Source organism: Puma concolor, chromosome B3, assembly GCF_028749965.1.
Source record: "Puma concolor isolate L17-30 chromosome B3, mPumCon1.1.hap2, whole genome shotgun sequence".
NCBI lineage: Eukaryota > Metazoa > Chordata > Mammalia > Carnivora > Felidae > Puma > Puma concolor.
This window is the reverse complement of record NC_141672.1, coordinates 99788610-99809412: the sequence shown is the minus strand read 5'-3', so window position 1 is coordinate 99809412 and position 20803 is coordinate 99788610. Positions and strand designations below refer to the sequence as shown.

Below are 20803 nucleotides of genomic sequence, written 5' to 3'. Positions count from 1 at the left end.
GCTGATGGGTACTAAAGAAGGCATTTGTGATGAGCACTGGGTGTTGTATGTGAGTGATAAATAATTGAATTCTACTCTTGAAACCAATATTGTACTGTATGTTAACTAAATTTTAAATAAAACAAACAAAAAATATGAAAGAAAATGAAAGAATAAAAATAGAATACATTTTCATTTTGGATCCTTGGTTTTAGAGAATGTTGTAAGCCAGTGAAACTAGTAGACTTTTTTTTTTTTTTTTAATGTTTAATTCTGAGAGAAAGTAAGACAGAGCGTGAGCAGGGGAGGGGCAGAGAGAGAAGGAGACAAAGAATCTGAAGCAGGCTCCAGGCACTGAGCTGTCAGCAGAGACTGATACGGGGTTCGAACTCGCGAACTGCAAGATCATGACCTGAGCTGAAGTTGGCCGCTTAACCGACTGAACTAGCCAGGTTCCCGAAATTAGTAGCCTTTGATCATGTAGCATCTGCTAGCTAAATTTGGTGTTAGATTCTTTAAATATATTGTCTAATTTTCCTTACAAACTTCGTGTATGTCCTGTTTTTACCATTGGAGAGATAATTATTGAAGATTACATGCTGGGAGGCTTAGGAGGAGTACTTTAAAAGTACTTTAGGGGTGCCTGGCTGGCTCAGTCAGTAGAATGTACAACTCTTGATCTCAGAGTTGTGAGTTCAATCCCCGTGTTGGGTGTAAAGATTGCTTAAAAATAAAATCTTTTTTAAAAAGCATTTTCATTGCTTTAAAAAAAGACAGCTTATTAAAAAAAATCCAGAAAAACAAGCATACAGAAGTATATACAGTAGGGATTATCTTTTTTTAGAGTTAAACAAATATTCTTCTAGGCCATTATCAGTTCTCTCTCTCTCTTCCTCTGTATGTATGTGAAGTACACACACACACACACACACACACACACACACACACACACACATATATATATATATATATATATATATGTATATATAGTTTTTAGAACTTATTAAAAAGAGTAATCACTCAATATATCCAATTCGGCAATTTGCTCCCACTCTACATTCATATATTTTTTCTCCTCTGACAACTTAAAATGCAAAATAATTTTACCTATTACTACTCCCTCCAATCATCTACTTCTGATCTGTTTATGCATAGGCCAATAGTCATAGGATTCAGAAAAACATCATCTGGACCAAGGACCAACTTCCTAAAAAATTCTAATAATAAAACAGTCTTTTGATAATAATATTTTTTATTGAAGTTTTTGTCCCTTTTTTTTGAGTGCCATTTTAAACATGAGCTTTAGTTATAAGCTTTTTTATATAAAAGTGACCAGATGTGTCAAACTTGTCTTTCCCTAAATTCAAACTGTGATGGACAGGTGGCTGGAAGATGATATAAAAATAAAACATACATATAGAAGTCATCACTTGGTTTTGTTTGGAAGGACACAAATTTTCATAACTTTTTACCTTTTACTGCTCACAGCACCCTGGCCTGCAATTTATGCTCTGTCTAGTAGACAAGGTTAGAGTAGCCAGATGTCCCAGATTTCGATGGAGATAAATGGTGAAGTTTTACCCTGCACCATAACAAAGAACTACTCTATGATTTACAAAGTAATTATTGGGGTCATAAGATTAGCAATTTCCCATAGTGGAGTTGAGATCATTCTCCCCTTCCCCCCAGGGTGATTAGTTTCTGAGATATTATTTGTTTGGACACTGTTAACAGTCTTGGTCTAACATTTCCTAGTGGATTATTTTAAATGGAAAAAGAACAGCTGATAAACTGTGAACTATGACCTCTTAGTTAAATAGGATCCAAAAGGAAATGAGGAGAAGCATTCAGAATCTTCCCAGATTATATTCAAAAGTTAGTCTATTTCTTATTAAAAAATCTTTGCCTTTATACCTATCTTATTTTCTCTCCTTCCACTTAAAACCCTGAAAATAACTTGCTACTTCTTACTTCTGTTCTTTTGATTTTTGATGTATCTTTTCCTCTTCCTGTTCTTACCAGCTTCATTGTCATCCAACATGCCCACTTTCCCCACTGGTTTTGTGGTTCTGAGTGGAAATTTTTTTCTCACTTTTTTTTGAGCCTGAAATCCCAATCCTGGTAAAATGCCCTAACAATTGACCATTTATCATAAGAGAGCATTTGAAAATTTTCCTAGTCTCATGCCTGAGGAGAAAGAAAGGAACAGATTTTCTCGTGGAGCCTTGTGGTACCTCAGATGCCTCCTAAAGTCTGGAGACTCTGGCCAAGGGAGAGAAAATCTTCCTTTGACTTGGCTTGCTGTATTCAGTCTGTAAGCTGATTTGGTCTTCTGCCACTTCCTCATGTGTCATTCTCTATATCTCGAAGTTAGTGGTTGAGAGCACTATCCATTTAGACAAGTGGCAGCTCATAAAAAAGAAAGTGAGATTTGGAAATGAAGCCCAGGGACCTAATATAGTTATTGTAGTAGCAATTATTTCTATAGTTCTTAGAAGTTGGGAAGACTGTCAATATGAATTTTGTAAGATACTTGGTAATAAGTGTTAATTTGAACTAGCATGATGTGTGGGATGTAGCCTATGATTGAGACACAACTTTGTTTTTGTCTCCCATCTCCTAGTAACTTGCACCTATCCCTGGATGAAAACTCCAGCCAACCCAGGACTCTTCTGGTCACTCTCAGGTAATAACATTGCCATAGTCGTTTAAGTTGCAAACACAATCTTAATTCAGCAATTGGAATGCCTAATGTTAGCAGTTGGAATAAATAAAAATGCTGACAGTTTAAAACATAAAGAAATTTCACCTTTACCATTAAATTCTTGTTATGGTATTACATTTTCCTCCCTTTACCTCCCCCCTGCCCCATGCTGGCCGCTTGCAAGGGGAAAAGGGGATGTGCTGTTTCTTCACTTTTCACAAAAGTGAAAGATATTTAGCTTTGTGAATAATTCCCCTTTGCCTTCCAGACTCACCAACAATATTCCCTTTTTGAGAAATCTATTTCTTGCTCCTAGAGAGGTAGGATAGTATAGTATGGTTAAGAATGTGGAATTTTGTGTCTGATTGGGATTAAGCTTCTAACTTGGGGAAATTTCCCTCCTCTGAACTTCAGTTCCTGGTATGTTAAATAAAAACACCTCATTGAATTACTGTGAATATTAAATGAGTTTGTGAGTGAGAATAGCCAAATATAATGTCTGGCAGATATTTACTCAATAAATGTTTGATTATGGTCACTTTTTGTGTTCCAAGCCCCAACCCCTTTCTGATTGTGGTAGGTATTTCTAGTACTCTTCCATATCTGTTTTTTCTTTCCAAAGCATCATTAGTCTGGGAAGATGACTCCACTCAGGCATAAGCTGGGGCAGGAGGCTAGAAGTGGACCCTGTCAGAGACCACCCATATCCCACTGGCACCTCTCATTTCTGTGCGCTCCAGTCCACTAACCAAGCACTAGCCCCATGACTCCGCCTAAGGGTTGCTTCTTGCAACTGCAGCCTGCTCTGCTGTGCATGGGATAGGCCAGTTGTAGAAGAATTATGTCCTCACCCAGTGAATACCCCAGCTCCTTCACTCCTCAGGTGGGATACTTGTAAGGCACATGTTCCACATTGTTTCTCAAAGTTTTCTGGTGTGATTGAACTCCTGTTGCCCATAGTGGAAAATTACTTGATAACATACCCTATATTGGCTTCCTTTCCTTTCCTGTAGTTGCAGATTGGGTGCATTAGCCTGCAGGATGTTTATCAAGAGTTCTTTTGGGATCAATACCTGTGCAAAGGAGGGGAAAGAAGCAGAGTAATAGAGGGAGAAGTTGGACCATAATGCAGTCCAAACAGAGCCTCCACTGACCCCTTGGGGAGCTCTGCAGTTAGAATGCTCTTCAGAGTTGTCCTGAGTTGGGGGAGTGGGTTGGGCATTTTAAACACTACATTGATTAGTCACTGGGTGTGAGTTGTGCTTAGGAGGAAGCCTGACCTTGGGAGAGGCAATCTTCTTCAGACAAGGCAATCTCCAAAGAAGGCCGATGGCTGAGGCTCTTTTAGTAACACTTGAAGACTTTCTTCTTGAGGGAAACTGGACAGTGCATCACAGTGCCAAACATACCTAGGTTGCCCATTCCTCCACCAGCGTTTTCTGAGCTAATCTCCAAAATAAACCACTTGACCTTGAATCTTTTTCTCAGTGTTTGTTTCAGGGGAAACTCAAGCCAAGATAGAGCTTTCACAGTACTACTTGGAGAGCTTACTATGTGTCCACTGATGCTGCCAGTTATAGGAAACAGGGATGTGATTTCTGTCCAGGGAATCCAAAGAATAGACTGCTTTGCTGGTGGGGGCAACAGAAAGGTTACTGTGTAGCGGTTAACCTGTATCCCTTTGTTTTTGGGGAAAAGAGTGAGTGTGAGTGTTTTCCATGGAGCAGAGATGGGCCTTATGTGAGAGAGAGCCTGAGTGGGCTTGGCTAGGTCTTGACCAGCTGGCAAAGGGCCCCTGTAGCAAGAAGCTGGGGATGGACATCAGATTCCTGGGGGTATGGAGAGAGCACATGTGCCTATTCAATGTAATAAAACCAAGAAGATTAATAAAAAAAGTCTTGAATCTAATTCCTCCTGTCTACATTAATTATAGAAAACCTAATTTATTTGCACTATACAGTAACAGTGTCCAGGGGTTTTTCTGGACTGCTGATCTTTTCACATTCATCACTCCAGCTATTTGCATTCTGGCAGCCAATCCAGACTCTTTATATGGAGGATTAACTATTCCATTTCAGGGCTATACTTTCTTTTTTTACATTCCCTTTTGATTAAATCCACCACAGAGGATAATAGAATAATCAAAGTTGTACTACCTCTGGTCATGATTGTACTATTATTCTTAATCAGGGCGTTCCAAAAGACCATATTAATGATTTATATTTTCTACAGTAGACGTCACCACACAACAAATTTCATAACAGTTCACTATTTCTAATTGTATGATATTCAATCAAACATTTCGCAGCTTATTGTTTGCTTGGGTTGGTCAGACCAGGTTAACTGGAGTCCTTAAATGTTCAGTCCTTGTGCATAAGTGTTCAATCTGGGTGGTATTCCCTTGGCCAGCAACAAATGTATCATTCTGGAACATCATATAAAAAGCAAATTCAGCAATGCCACAGAAGAAAAAAAAAGTTTTAATTAACACTTTATTCTCCATCTCCCCAACTTTGGTATAAATGTTATGTGATTTCCAGAGATTTTGATTTCCATGTAGTTATATTAATCCCCAGATACATCATAAATGTTGAAAGATTTTAAAGCATCAACTTAATCCCATTTTGCCATTATATTTTTAATGAAAAAATAAAATTTTGGTGAGTAGTTAAGGAAGTGAATCAAATTCCAGTGACATCAATATCTTCAATTTAAAAACATATCTAAACAAAAAAGTGGGCACAGTGCTTTTCAAACTTGACTATACACACAAATTGCCTAGAGGCCTTGTTAAGATGAGAGTTTTTATTTGATAGATCTGGGGTAAGGCCTGAGATTCTGCATTTCTAACAAGGTCCCAGGTGATGCTGATGTTGTTGTTTGTGGACTGTATTAGGAATAGCAAGGACACAGAAAACTTTTTAAGCCCTTGTGAGTTTAACCAAAACGTTCACTTTAACATTTCTTCATAAGCCAATTTGCATAAAGCTAGGCTAGTTACCCAACTGCTCCAGGGTTAGAGACTAACTCTCTCATTAAATACTAAGATGCCATTGATTGCTAAATGAGTCATTATTTTATGTGCTGCTAAGAAGGGAAAATGCTGATAATTAAACTATAATGCATCCTGATTTCAGAAATGTTAAAATATGAGTTTTAGAACTGAAGAAATATGGTGATTTCTCTGATTTCTTTCCAGCTATTTATCCTCTCCTAGGTACTTTTTCTATGAGGTAAGTACTGTGATTACCTAATTTTATAGAGGCTTGGGGTGAAATTACTTAAAATGGCATAGCTGGAATTTGAACCCAGATCTCTCTGAGTGGGGAGCCCATGCTCTCAACCTCTCCCCAACAGGAAGGGCTATTGTCCCTGAAGAAAATGTTCCCCTGTGCTGTCTCCCATGGCATTCCCTTAAGGTAACTGCACCTACAATACTATCTGTGACTGCTGTATGTCCTATTTAAACACATCTTTTTCAGCTTGGCTTCTTGTATTCGTCACTCTACTGAAGTGGTTTGTCTTAAACTCAACAGTGACCTCTTTACTTCCAAATCTAGCAATCTGTTCTTTCAGTTTGAATTTTCCTTGACTTAATCCCTATCTGACATAGCCTACAATTCTGTCCTTGAAACTCCTCTTCTGTGTTTTTTGTAACTTGCTATTTATGTTTAATGCTTCTCTGGTTATGAGTAAATCTTATTTTGGCTAACCTATTTATTCTCAGCTTTTTCCTTTGCAATGGTGTATCAGAAATGTATGAGAAGGATCCAGTTGGTTTCTAAATCCTCACTGCATGAAAGTGATGAATTTGGGGGTGAAAACAAACTTTGACTTTGCAATCATGGATCTTGCTAGAATCCTCTCTTCTTTGCTCCTGTGTTGTGCATATTTTTATTATTGAGTTTACAGTGTTGTATTCTAATTATGTTCACTTGTCTTTGAATCGTACTTGATTGAAATCCTTGTGGGTAGAGATTGTATTTTATTTCTGTTCCTCCAACCCCTGTTCAACGCCTGGCATATAAATGATTCAACACTGCTGAGGCAGAACCATAATTCACTATTGTAGTGGTAAGAGAAACCGTTTCCTGATATCTTGTGTTGCAAGGAAATGTTACTTATGAGGCCTCTAGCCCAAGGAACAGATCAGTCAGGATGGATCAGGGGACTGTGGTGATGTCTTTTCTCTTTTTTACATGGAGACTTCATAGGTCCCAGATTGAAATTAGTCTTGGATTATTTGCTAGTTTTTGGTAGCTAATTCGGAAGTTCTGATTTTTTCACATATGAGGGTAAAATTAGCCTTTGTCTGGACCACAAACTCTCCTATTGGAAAAAAAACCCCATCAAAGGTAACCCTATAATATCATTTAAAAGATCATTGTATCAAAGATTGTAGGGTTAAAGATTCTGTCAAGAAATGGTTCCCAAGAATTTTGGATCAGTTGCTTTCTGGAAGTGTTCAACTTGTCCTTCTCAAGGAGCTTCTTTTCCTCATATCAGACTCCCTTAGCCCATTCACAGCTCAGACTAAGAGGATGTAAGTCTGGGGAAGATTAGGTCCATTATGGGCTAGCATGATGGACTTTCATCACTCTTCAGTTTGTTGGGTCATTTTGATTAGATTTGATCCAGTTCATTGTCTGCTTCTGAAGCCAGTCATGTATATCCACAATTAATGGTAATTCAGCCATGTAACAAAGATGTTTTTTAAAAGAATTGAATTGAATATTTTTTAAAAAGAGGGCAATGACATAATCATTGACCCTACTATAAATAATTTTAATGGTTGATTTTAGAGTCCATTTTACCTATTTCTCCTTTGTTTTGTCAAATGATTCAAGTTCAATCCATAAAGCACTTTTCTTTTTTTTAATTAAAAACATTTGTTTTAAGGGGAGCCTGGGTGGCTCAGTTGGCTAAGTGTCTCACTTTGGCTGATGTCATGATCTGGCAGTTCGTGGGTTTGAACCCTGCTTTGTGCTCTGTGCTGACAGCTCAGAGCCTGGAGCCTGCTTCCAATTCTGTGTTTCCCTCGCTCTCTGCCCCTCCCCCACTCCTGCACTCGCTCGTGCTCTCTCTCTCTCTCTCAAAAATAAACATTAAAAAATAAAAAAGTTTGTTTAATGTTTGTTTATTTTTGCGAGAGAGACGGAGAGCACGCTTGAGCAGGGGAGAGGCAGGCAGAGAATCTGAGGAAGGCTCTGATCTGTCAGCGCAAAGCCTGACGTGGGGCTCCAACCCACCAACGGTGAGATCATGACCTGAGCCCAAGTTGGATGCTCAACCCACTGAACCATCCAGGCGCCCTGTTATACCGCACTTTTCTTAAGCCACTAATTTGTCTGCAGAGCTGCAGCTGCAGAATGTTTTAAAAACAACCCAGGTAGCTGCAGAGGCCATAGAGAAGCAGTGTGGCAGGAAGGCCAATAGAGGGCGCTGGGCTATTTGAGATAACTTTGGAAGAGATGGAGAAGTCTGTTACCAGCCTTTCAAAGAGAAGGAAAAAAAAAAAAAAAAAAAAAAAAAAGAAGGCACACAACGTTTTTTATCTAATTCTCTGAGGAGCACAATGGAATTTTAAAAGGTGAAAATGGAAAAATTATCTTTAGGTCTGGCTTCTATGCAATGAAAATTTTCAATGCTGGCTGTTGATCAGTTACAAACATCTTATACAACCTAATGTGTACACACTCTCCTCTCTATTTCATTTTGCCAGGGGGGCGATAGTAAAGTATTTCAATTATTCAAAGATCAGGCTGTGGAAGTAATTTGACTCTTGTAACTTTGTGGGTGACAGTTGGAATAAAAGAAACTCTGATTATGTAATATCTGGTTCCTAGTGAATATCGTTTTTCCTTCTGGAATTCTGCTTACCTCCAACCATTCCTTCCTTCCTATCTTCTTTCAGAAGCTGGAGTTGGTGCTTAGTTTCTATAATCTTCTTTGGGGGAACGGATTGGTAAACTTATTATTCTTGTTCCTTCTCTTAGTGTCTTTGGATACCGAGATTGATTCTTGCCCCTTGCCTTATTTTCTGTCTTTTCTCAGAGACCTCAGTTGGAGAAAGTTAGGAAGAAGCTGGCAGATGAAGGAAGCTGGGGCAGTGGAGGCTGACTGAGTTTGGAAGATATATTCAGTGGCTTTTCTGGTTGGTTGCTTGGGTCTCTCAATTCTTTCTCCACACTCCGCCCCCTTCGCCCCCCAAACCTGCTTTGGTCACATGGCCAAACTTCTTTATTTTAGCCCTAGCAGCTCTCTCCCTTTTCATTCCATACACATTTCTCCAGTACACTTTCAGGCCTCTGATATTTGTTGTCTCCTAAAATTGTTTCAGAGTTTTCCCTCAGATAATGTATCATGGTTACAGCTCGCTGGGTAGGTAGGCGATTTTCACTGCTAAAGGTCTAAAGCATCTCATAAAAACAACTTATGCATATATTATCAAAGAAAAGCAAAAACTTGTAATTATCTCAGACCTTTAAAATTCGTTATAGCAATATAAAAGTGCTCTTAAGCAGGGAATGCTCCATCTTTCCTTTGAATTCATCTATACTTTGTTTTAATCAAATGAATCTCACCGGTTCTGAAACAGTTAAAAATTTATAAAACCTCACTCATATTACTTCAGTGGATTCTTGGACTCAAGTTCTTTAGGGATAATAATTTATCTTCAATAATTTATTTTGAAAAGAGTCATATGACTTAAAATAGGATGGTTGTAAGGTAATTTATTCATTTGAAGTTAGTGGCAAATAGTTGGTTAGGGCAAGCTAGCTGAAACAGAGATTGAAATATCCATTAAGGAAAAAGTTTAGAACACTAAAATTTGACCCCCAGAATAAGCAGCAGGAAGAAGGATGGATAATGGGGAAAAGCAAATAAGAGATTTAGAATGAGATATGTTTGTTTTTGAGAATTTATCTTAAAGAGTACCTATAAAAAATTATGAAACATGAAATGAATATAAAAAGTCAAGGAAAAATGAATTATTCTCTTCTCCTGAGACAGTAAGAAATGGGTAAAGGGAGTAAAGTAATGTTAAACTTAGGACTTTTTGTAAATTACCTCTATTCCTAAAGCACATCTACACTTTTCTCTGAAAACCTAACACATTTCAGTTCTCTAGCTATAAATGCCTTCATACAGGTTGTTTTAAATTTTTTTAAATGTTTATTATTTTTGAGAGAAAGAGAGACAGAGTGTAAGCAGGGGAGGGGCAGAAAGAGAGAGGGAGACACAGAATCCAAAGTAGGCTCTACGCTCTGAGCTGTCAGCACAGAGTCCGACACGGGGCTCAAACCCACGAACCATGAGATCATGCATGACCTGAGCTGAAGTCAGACGTTTAACTGACTGAGCCACCCATGCACCCCCATACAGGTTGTTTTATAATGAATTTCCAAAGGTATCCTTTACTGCACTTCAGAGTATTGTATTCTATAGGCAATTAAATCATTATTGGTCAAATTGATATAGAAAGGGGAGCTCTCCCTTTGGATTATATATGATTGAGGTTTGGTGTAAGCTCTAAAATTCTGAATTCTCATCCTCAGTAGAATTCCATTTTGGATGCATCTTTTTATTAATAATTACTTGATGCCAGTTGTGTCAGAGTTTTGTGTTTGGTCTGGGCCTACATAGTAGAAGGGCAACCATAGAAAGCCTGTTGTGACTTGAGTCTTTGGCTGTGAAATGAGGGACCCTGAATCATCCGCTCTGCTTCGTTATTAGCAGGGCCCCTAAACCTGTTTTAGGCATAGTTGTTGCAGATGTTAGTATCTTATTAATGCTATGGGAGGGGCATTGCCCTGTACGCAGTAGATCCACCACAAGATCTGTGTTCTAGGATATACATGGTTCAGTATAAGCAGGGTAACAGAGTGTGCTGGAGTCACTTGGCAAAGTACTGGTTTTAGAGATGAGATCTAGAAGAAGAGTTGGCCCATTCAAAACCTGAGAGTGCCTACCACAGACTGTGTTCTTCTACTGATGGTACAGAAAAAGGAGGCAGAGTAAATCTACCCATATACACCACAGCCCAGGCCCTTTGCCTGTATTGTGAATGGGGAGACATGGAGTTGGGGAAAATATTAAGTAATTAAAAAAGAAAGAAGAAAAAAGAAAAAAATCCCTGAGGCTGTTTGCCTCAGTGGCCTCAGGTAATCTGTATATTCTCTTTGGGAGGCTGGGACGTTGAGAGGAGTGGTTGTAGGATAGAAGTAGAGGGATGCTGATTGCAGGAACCAAAGGTATTTCCCTCTTGGTGGAAGCTTGGTTGATTTGGAGAATATGACAGATGCTTTGGTTTTGGAAGTAAGACCTAGAGTAGATGGAATGGACTACAGTCCTTCAAATAAGAAAGCTGAGTGCTGGGGAGGAGGGGGGATTGGAGTCATTAATTGGCATTTTGGTCGGAGTTTATGGTGTGTAGGCAATAACCCTAAAATCTTCATTCTTTGGCCTCTTCCTTCTCCTGAAGGCTTGGGAGGGGTGTCTTGAAATTACAATAAGAAATTAGTAGAGCCAAGAGTTCTACTTTTAGGTAGAAATGAAGTTTTGTTGAGGAATTGTCATCATTTCCAAGGAAGTCATGAGTGGCAGAACAATAGCCAAATATTCCAGACTAGTAGTGTGAGAAGGTACCTGAAAGCAGAATATCTCTGAGGGGTACTGGTGTCCCCCCACCCCTTCCACCCTTGGCAGAGCATGTCTGATTTTGGCTGGTTGCGCCTGTGGCTAGTTGGCAGTGAAGAAGAAATAGAACACCACTGGGCTACTACAGCAGCAACAGGCAACCTCTCCTTTTTGTACTAGAGAATTTGACCTTCAATTACTTGTGGGTTCTTAGCTTCTACCCAGATGGCTGAAGCTACTTACATATGACTTTTGCATAAATGTGATACTATTGTGCATATTTTAGGGATTTTTATAGGATTTGTTAACCAAAACACATAAATCTATTCCTATCTGCTAGACTCTCAGACTTATTACTTTGGTATATGGAATGAAAGATAAAAGTTGATGTAATCAAAGGAAATGCATATTTGATTTCAGATTAATTGAACTGAAGGTAGAAACATGAAAATGCATTAACTCTAACAGTAGCTTTAAACAGAATAAACTATGGACTTTTCAAAGGATTATGATTACCCTTAATCATGCCAAAATGAAGCTTGAAGCAATTATGGATAATACAGATGTATTATTAATACCAGCTGAAACCCAGGTTTTGATTATGTAAGAAAACAGGCTTAGACTTTTGGCAGATGGTTAACTTAAAATTTCAAGTAAATCCAAGTTTTTAAATATGGAAGATGTAGGGAGCATTTCAGCTTGATAAACCCAGATTTATTTTCTCCACAGGAAATCATTGAAACTGGAATTATCTCAGCAATTTACAAATGTGACTCTGTTCTTTAGAAAGTAACTGTGCCTTTATTTTTCTGAATCCTCAAGTTTATAATTTTCTAATGCATTGTGTTTGTCAAACTATGACGTGGAAGCCTTTTTTTTTTTTTTGACATGTGTAGACTTCTATTAGCTTTTCTTCTCCTTTGTTAACCTTTCTTGATTCTCTTTCTATGGGAAGTCCCTGGATTGTGATAGTGCAAATGGGCATCATGATGGATGGGAGATTCTTTCTTGCTACAGCAGTGTGATTCCCAAATGAATATGGAGCATGGAAGCAGGACAAATAAATGTACTGAAGTTGGTGGAGCTAATAGAATGGTTTCTTACAGTTTAACAAGGGCAAGGAAGAATCTTTGACCTAAGTTCAGTCAGAACTGTACACCAGGGTCAAGGATGTCAGCACTGTTGTCTCACTTTTTGGCTTCAGTATTCTAGAGCAGGGTATCTGCCATGCTGTTTTCCCCTATTACTGCTTATAAGAGGAACAGCATTTTTACTCTGCAGGAAAGTGGAGGAGTGAAAAGACCAGAGCCCTGGGAAATTACATTATCTTTCATCAATTAGGCAATTGTGTTTTATGAGAGAATGTGATTTGAGTTTCATTTGAGTATAAAACAAACTATTGGGAAGAATTTGGTTGCAAATATCCAATGTAACTTTTTTTTTTTTAATTTTTTTTTTCAACGTTTATTTATTTTTTGGGACAGAGAGAGACAGAGCATGAACGGGGGAGGGGCAGAGAGAGAGGGAGACACAGAATCGGAAACAGGCTCCAGGCTCTGAGCCATCAGCCCAGAGCCTGACGCGGGGCTCGAACTCACGGACCGCGAGATCGTGACCTGGCTGAAGTCGGAGGCTTAACCGACTGCGCCACCCAGGCGCCCCCCAATGTAACTTTTTGGAGTAGAGGAATAAAGTGGAAAATGACAGCAAGATTGAGAGAAAGAGAGAAATAGAGAAAGAGATTATAGAGATCAGATTTTTACCTGAAAATAACATGCAGGTGCATACTAAACCACCTGCAAATCTATGCGCTCTTTCTAACAGCTTCACAACTGGATGCTATCTTTAGGAAAATATAAGTAGAGATTACCGACTGGGGATGAATGGAATCCCCTAAAGTGAGTACATACTTTTCATTTTAGAACACTTTATTGTTAAAATGAATCATTATCAAGGAGAAGGAAGACATGGTTTCTCATTTTAAGAAATTTCATCCTATCAAAGGAAAAAAAAAGGACAAATACAAACAAGACAGAAAAGAACTAACATTCATTAAACACTTATTTGCTGGGAACTAGACTAAATATAACATTACAACACTATAGACAATATACCATATTTTTTGCATATACCATATTTGTTGTAACACTATGAAATAGGCATTATTATCACATATTTTACTGATAAAAACTGAGAATTAAGAGGTTAAATAGCTTGCCCAAAGTCACATCAATTAAAAGACAGATCCAGGATCTGAATCTGGAAATTTGACTTCAGATGCTAAACTCTTAATCACTGTACTCTACTATCTCATTGGCACCTCGGTGCCCTTTTATTGATCATTAGAGAATATGATCTTTATATGTGCCATCTTTATGGCACTTTATATGTGCCTAATGGTTGAATAGCTAGAACATGAAGGCTGGTCAGCATGGCTAGGCTGATAAGAGTCAAATGGGGCTGAAGAGGAGAGGCTTTATGGCCAAAAGGCATTTAAAGAGGCAGGGAGAAAATATGAATTGATCCTATACAGAGGCAGTTGAATAATTTCCTGGACTGATTCCACGTCTTAATTTCTCTTTTTTAAAAAGTAATTTTCTTAATTTTCTAGACTATCCTCTAATTTTTTTTTTTAATTTTTTTTTTATTTTTGAGACAGAGAGACAGAGCATGAACGGGGGAGGGGCAGAGAGAGAAGGAGACACAGAATCGGAAGCAGGCTCCAGGCCCTGAGCCATCAGCCCAGAGCCCGACGCGGGGATCGAACTCACTGACCGTGAGATCGTGACCTGGCTGAAGTCAGACGCTTAACCGACTACGCCACCCAGGCGCTCCGACTATCCTCTAATTAAGGGGCTCACAGATGTTTATTCGTTATGTTAAAAATTCAAGTTTTAATGGTGTAGTCTTAAGAGACTCAAACAAGTAACAATTAGCTCTGTGGCTTTTGGCCAAGCAGTGTTAATGCCTAAATCCATCTAATATTTCACTTGGCCAGACTGTAGGATAGCATTCTCCTACAGTAATTTCCCTTGCATCCTGACTTTCTGCAGTAAATGGCTCTACCAAGGAAATGAGCCACTATCTAAGCCTTCTTCCTTGTACCAGTTGGTTTTAATGACGCTTGTAGTCTTTCCCATAATTTCCCAAAGTGACATGTTGCTTAAATAGAACCTGTTCATTTATGAATTCATTTGGCCATTTAGTCCTTTCTTCTTCCTTCCTTCTTTACTCCTTCCCTTCTCCTTCCTTTCACACATCTTTCTTCTCTTCTCTTTTATTCCCTACCACCCTTTTGCCCTTTCCTACCTTCAAGGGTAATTACTAGGTTCTCAAGAAATGCTAGGCCTTGTACTAAGTACTGTGGAGGGCATATAGATAGATATGTAGATAGATATTATGATTGATTTTTAATCCATTTAATGAATATTTATTCAGTGCTTCCTGTATGCCAGGGCTCTATTTTACAAGCTAGAAGCAGAGTTGGGTACACAATAAAATTTCTTTTTCTCAGTAAGTTGTATTCCTCGGTATGTACTGGGGAGACAGACAAAAAATATATCACATGTCAAGTAGTGATAAGAGCTCTGAATAAAAATGAAGAAGAGAATGGAGAGAGATGTGATGGGGAATGTATTATTTTTACAGAGGCTGGTCAAGGAAGGGTTCTCTGACAAGATTACATTTGATCAGAAATACATTTATCTGAGGGAAAAGTAAGTACCAAGGCCCTCAGGAGATTCATTTCTAATAGGGAAAAAAAGGTGTAAAGGTAAATAACTGTAACAGAAGGTAGGTAGGGTAAGTGCTGCAAGGGAGATGTTGAAGAGCTACTGAACTGGGTAAGTTTGGAGGAAGGGGATAAAACTGCCTGCTGTGGAGGGGGTATTATGGAGAGCAGGCCCCATTTCCAAGGGGGTAAGGTAACTCACACACTCTGATGCCTCATGCAGAGCCTTTCCCCCAGACCTTCTCTTGAAGAAGGACCAGTGTCCTTGATTATGAGACAGTTGGGCTGTACATCTAACCAAGGAGCCCTTTGGTTAAGATGCTGAGATTCTAAGGATGGAAACAAGTTACACCGCATGTTCAGTTTTTCTTTTAATTTCATACTCTTTGAAATCATATTTCCTTTTTATAAGAAGACTAACCTTTGGGGCACCTGAGGGTGGCTCAGTTGATTGAGCATCTGACTCTTGATTTCAATTCAGGTCATGATCCCATGGTTGTGGGATTGGCTCTAGGCTGAGTGTGGAGCCTGTTTGAGATTCTCTCTCTCCCTCTGCCCCTCTCCCCCATTTGTGTGTGTGTTCTCTCTCTCTGAAAGAAAGAAAGAGAGAGAGAGAGAGAGAGAGAGAGAGAGAGAGAGAGAGAAAGAAAGAAAGAAAGAAAGAAAGAAAGAAAGAAAGAAAGAAAGAAAAAAGACCAAACATCTATGCCCAATGTTGGCCACCAAAGGTAAGAAGGCAAAGGGAGTACTTTTGTTTTTAGATAATTGCTTTGTGCTCAAGATTAGGATACCCCCATTTTTACTTGTTTTGGTCAGTGTGGCAAGGTCTTAGTTCTTCTACTAGAATGCAGATACCCCAGTGAAAAAGAAAGCACTTAACGCAGTATCAGCTAACATTTGACTATTAGCTAGAAAGTGTACAAACAAGGAAGTATGAAAATAAAACATAGAAGTTTATATCATAGTTTAATTTTTAAACTAGGATACTGGCAAAGACTGAATATAGGACACTAAATGGAGAAGTATTGGATGGAAAGAGTACAGGATGGGTGGAAAGATGAAAGAAAGAGAAAAAAAGATATTCCTTAACAGAACAGATGTATTCACATTGTGAAATTGATCCAATAGAGACCTCTCAACACAGAATTACAGATATGTTTAGAAGAGAAAAGATACCTTGATAAGCTACTTGAAGCAAAGGTGAGACCATAGGATAGGGTATGGGGGTCTGCAGGAGCCACGGCAAACTTGTGATAACTTAAGTAGTGTGCCTTAGAAACAAATAGGGATTTATTTATTTATTTAAAAAAAAGTTTATTTATTTTTGAGAGAGATCCCAAGTGGGGGAGGGGCAGAAAGAGGGGGGCAGAGAATCTGAAGTGGGCTCTGTGCTGACAGCACTGAGCCGGATGTGGGGCTCAAACCCACGTACTGCAAGATCATGATGTGAGCCGGTTGGATTCTCAACCCACTGAACCACTGAGGTGCCCCTCCAGTAATATTTTCTATTCACTCAAAATATATTGATTGGAGGGTGCACTGGGTAGAAATTAAGGACAAGAATACCTAAGGCAGAGCACCATTGAGCTGGATGGGAGCGGATGATGAGAGGACCCCTGATTTCAATATTCACTTAGCAGAGGTAGAGAAGCAGAGGCAGCCGTTCCAAAGTGTCACCCTCCCCAACCCCTAAAATGGGCAGATATCCCAAGGATCCCACTGCATTTTTCTACAATCCGTACCATGGAGACTTAAATCTATCTTTATCTAGATATTAAGAAATAGATCAATGCCAGCTGATATCTGGATTACATATACTTTAAAAACTACTATAAATTTTCATTAGGATGTTAGCAAATCAGAACTTCAGAAGTGTAGATGAAAGTGCAAGCTCCAGTGTTCAACATGAAGGGGAAGGGAATGTTTGAAATTTAGCACTAAGTGACTCTTCCTTTTAATAGATGGGAATAAAACTGTCTTTGGTCAAGAATTATTTTATTTGTCTGTATCTCAGGATGGTCTTTCACAGAAGTGGGTTTTTGCTATTGGGACTCTGGGAGTAGAGGAGTTCTATGCTATTATTTCTTTTCATGGCTCTCAGTGCACATTTAGAATCCTTGAATGTCCCACTCAATTTCTCTGTTTTTTGAAGTTTTGGGAAACTCCAACTATCAACAGAGGAAAAACTTGCATAAGGCTGAACAGGGAGATGACTGAGTCATTACAGTGCTCTTATTTGAATACTAACTAGCCAAGAACAGTGAGGTTTCAAAAACCTTCCAGTCCTCTGGGGAGACTTTTGATTTCTGACAAGATGATTAACTGAGCCTGGGTTGCTTTCTCTGTCACCATACCAACACTAAATCGCTGCAGAAGTCAGAGGGAAGTCAGTGGGACTGGCAAACTGAAAAACAAAGAAGCAAACAAACTCAGAAACACTGAGCAAAGAGCATGTCTGGGTTTCACAGTGTGGGAAATGGCAGCCTGGTTTGGAAGGGGACTGGACACACCAGACTTCCACTGCCCTAGACTCAAGTGGCTGCTGAGCACTTACAATGTGGCTAGTCTGAATGGAGATGTGCTGCAAGTATAAAATACTCCCCAGATTTTGAAAACTTAGTATAAAAAAAAAGGAATGCAAAGTACCTCATTAATTCATTTTTGTATTGCCTACATGTTGAGATGGTAATATTTTGGATATATTGGACTAAATAAAATATATTATTTTTATGGATTTGCTAGGACTTCTGTAACAAAGTACTCCAGAGTGGATGGCTTAAACAACAGAAATTTACTTTCTCACAGTTCTGGAGGCTAGAAGTCCAAGATCAAGATGTTGGCAAAGTTGATTTCTTCTGAGGCCTCTCTAATTGGTTTTTATTTATTTTTTATTTTTATTATTATTTTTTATTTAGATTCGAGTTAGTTAACATATAGTGTAGTATTGGTTTCAGGAGCAGAATTTAGCGATTCATCACTTGCTCATCCCAATAAGTGCCCTCTTTAATGCCCATCACCCATTTAGGCCATCCCCCAACCCAATAGTCCTCCAGCAACCCTCAGTTTATTCTTTGTATTTAAGAGTCTCTTATGGTTTGCCTCCCTCTCTGTTTTTATCTTATTTTTCATTCCTTTCCCCTATATTCATCTGTTTTGTTTCTTAAATTCCACTATGAGTGAAATCATATATTTGTCTTTCTCTGACTAACTTATTTTGCTTAGCATAATACACTCTAGTTCCATCCACATGATTGCAAATGGCAAGACTTCATTCTTTTTTATCACCGAATAATATTCCATTGTATATATATACCACTTCTTAATCCATTCATTAGTTTATGGACATTTGGGCTCTTTCCATAATTTGACTATTGTTGATAGCACTGCTATAAACATGGGATGCATGTGCTCCTTCGAATCAACATTTTTGTATCCTTTGGATAAATACCTAGCAATGTAATTGTGGGTTGTAGGGTAGTTCTATTTTTAACTTTTGGAGGAAACTCCATACTGTTTTCCAGAATGGCTGCACCAGTTTGCATTCCCACCAACATTGCAAAAGTGTTCCCCTTTCTCTGCATCTTCACCAACATGTGTTGTTTGCTGAGTTGTTCATTTTAGCCATTCTGTCTCATTGGTTTTTAGATGGCTATCTTCTCCCTGTATCTTCACATGATCTTTCCTCTGCATGTGTCCATGTCCCAAACTCCTCTTTTTATAAAGACATTAGTCATATTGGAGTTAGGGCCCACCTTAATGATCTCATTTGAAGCCTTCTTTAAAGGCCCTCTCTCCAAATGCAGTCCCATTCTAAAATGCTAGGGGTTAGGATTTCAACATATAAATTTGAGGGTGGGAGGAAGAGGATATAATTCAGTCCACATAACATTATTAAATTTAAAAACACCTGTTTCTTTTCTAAAAAAATATAGGTACTAGAAAATTTTAAATTACACATGTGGCTTGCATTATATTTCTATTGGACAGTGCTGCACTAAACTGTAACTTCAAAATGGCAACTCCTTTATATGTTGTTCATTACTGAGTTTCTTGGTACTTTAAACAGAGCCTGGCACAAATACATGCCTAATTACATTTGTTGCCTCCAGAATGAACGGGCACCGTAGACAGTAGATAGGGTGTGACTGGATTTTAGATATGAATCTTTAGATAGGATTCTGTGCCCTGGTAATTACCTGAGTAGCTCATTGTTGGCCTCATTGACACCATAAGGCAAAACAGCAGCCTACTGACAGCTAGATAACAGCATGGCAGGGCTGGGGATGTGGGAATTTGCAATGAGTATAGACAGGTCTATGGGCCTTCAAGCCTTCCCTCTCCCCTAACACCCTCTCCATCTTAATGGCTATGTGCTAGAATGGAGGAAGACTACTCTTGAAGATTAGTGCCAAGAGAGGTACAGACTGTAATATTAGAGGTTTTCTGAAGTTCCCTGGAGATCACAACCTAGAAATTTTCACAAAAGTAATTTTTAAAAAGACTATTATATAAAAAAAGTATTTTGAAAAATTAGATGAGCTAGGTTTCTTGAAGAATATGTAATTATAAAATGGCATAAGAAGATAAAGGACAAATGAATTTGATGGTAATCAAAAACCCTTACCTCTACCCATACTCCCCACAAGCGCTGGACAAAGATGACTTTATGGGAGAGTTCTACCAAATTTTCTGTGGAAGAAAATTACTGTTTTATATAAGTTTTATGAAAAAAGAAAGAGGAAAACTTGCAAACTTTTTTTTAAGGCTAGTATGACCTTTACCCAAATAAAGACAGCATAAGGAAAGATAATTAAAGGTCCACTTTACTTATGAACTGTATGTGAAAATCCTAACATATACAGTTAAATCCATCAGTGTATTACAAATATCAGATCAAGTAAGAATGGTTAATTTCATAAATTCTATCAGTATACTGCACTATATTAATTGAATAAACAAGAATTCTTTCATGGTTATCTTAATAAATGCGGCACAAGCTTTTGATAAATTTCAACATCTATAATGATTATATAAAACTTATGCATGCTCTGTTCCTGCCAGTTGAGTTATATGCTTCCCATGAGTCTGTTGTGTTTGTTTCCAAAGCTTTTTATACCAGTTGTACTTGCTGTTATAATTATGTAATTGAGTTAAATATTATATAAACCAAAGAATTTTAAGTGTGAAAAGAGAATTGTTTCTCTGAAAGTTCAATTGAATGTTTTGGAAAGACTTGTAAAGGCAAGTTGCTAAAAAATATTGGTAACAGATCATTTTAATTCCTATCATATTAAAAGTGAAGGCCTTGGTCCTACATCAAAAGATTGATGAATATATACGGATTTGTATATTTTAAGTTAAAACAAAAATTCTAATGAGTGAATCACTTTGTATGATTCCTTTTTTACTGACTTTTACTTTATTCACTTACCAATTGGCCGCAGATATATTAGATAAGAGGGCTCTTATTGCATTATTTTGAAAAACAGTACTGCTCGAATTCCCTGTATCACCCCTTGCATTCTTTTCAGCCTCTTATTTGATTATGAAGAGGACTTGTAAGTGAATTAATATACTTTCACCGTACCTAGCCAGCTGTGTCACAGCATGAGTTGAAAAGATGTGTTGGACTGCCTATGTTAGGACTCTCTTTCTCCGAAATAATTAAATCTATAATAGGTCAGAGAGTTAGGGATTCTAAACTCTCCTGTTTCTTTTTTGTAATTTCTGAAACCCTTTTCTCATCCTCC

The 20803-nt window shown here is 38.2% G+C and overlaps 1 non-coding gene across 1 annotated transcript; it reads left to right on the top strand.

The window, feature by feature from the left end:
• The first annotated feature begins 10639 nt into the window (after window positions 1-10639).
• LOC112856719 (small nucleolar RNA SNORA51) lies at window positions 10640-10765 on the top strand. Its single transcript, XR_003223264.1, has one exon. It is a non-coding gene; the product is annotated as a small nucleolar RNA SNORA51 (small nucleolar RNA).
• Window positions 10766-20803: the final 10038 nt, after the last annotated feature.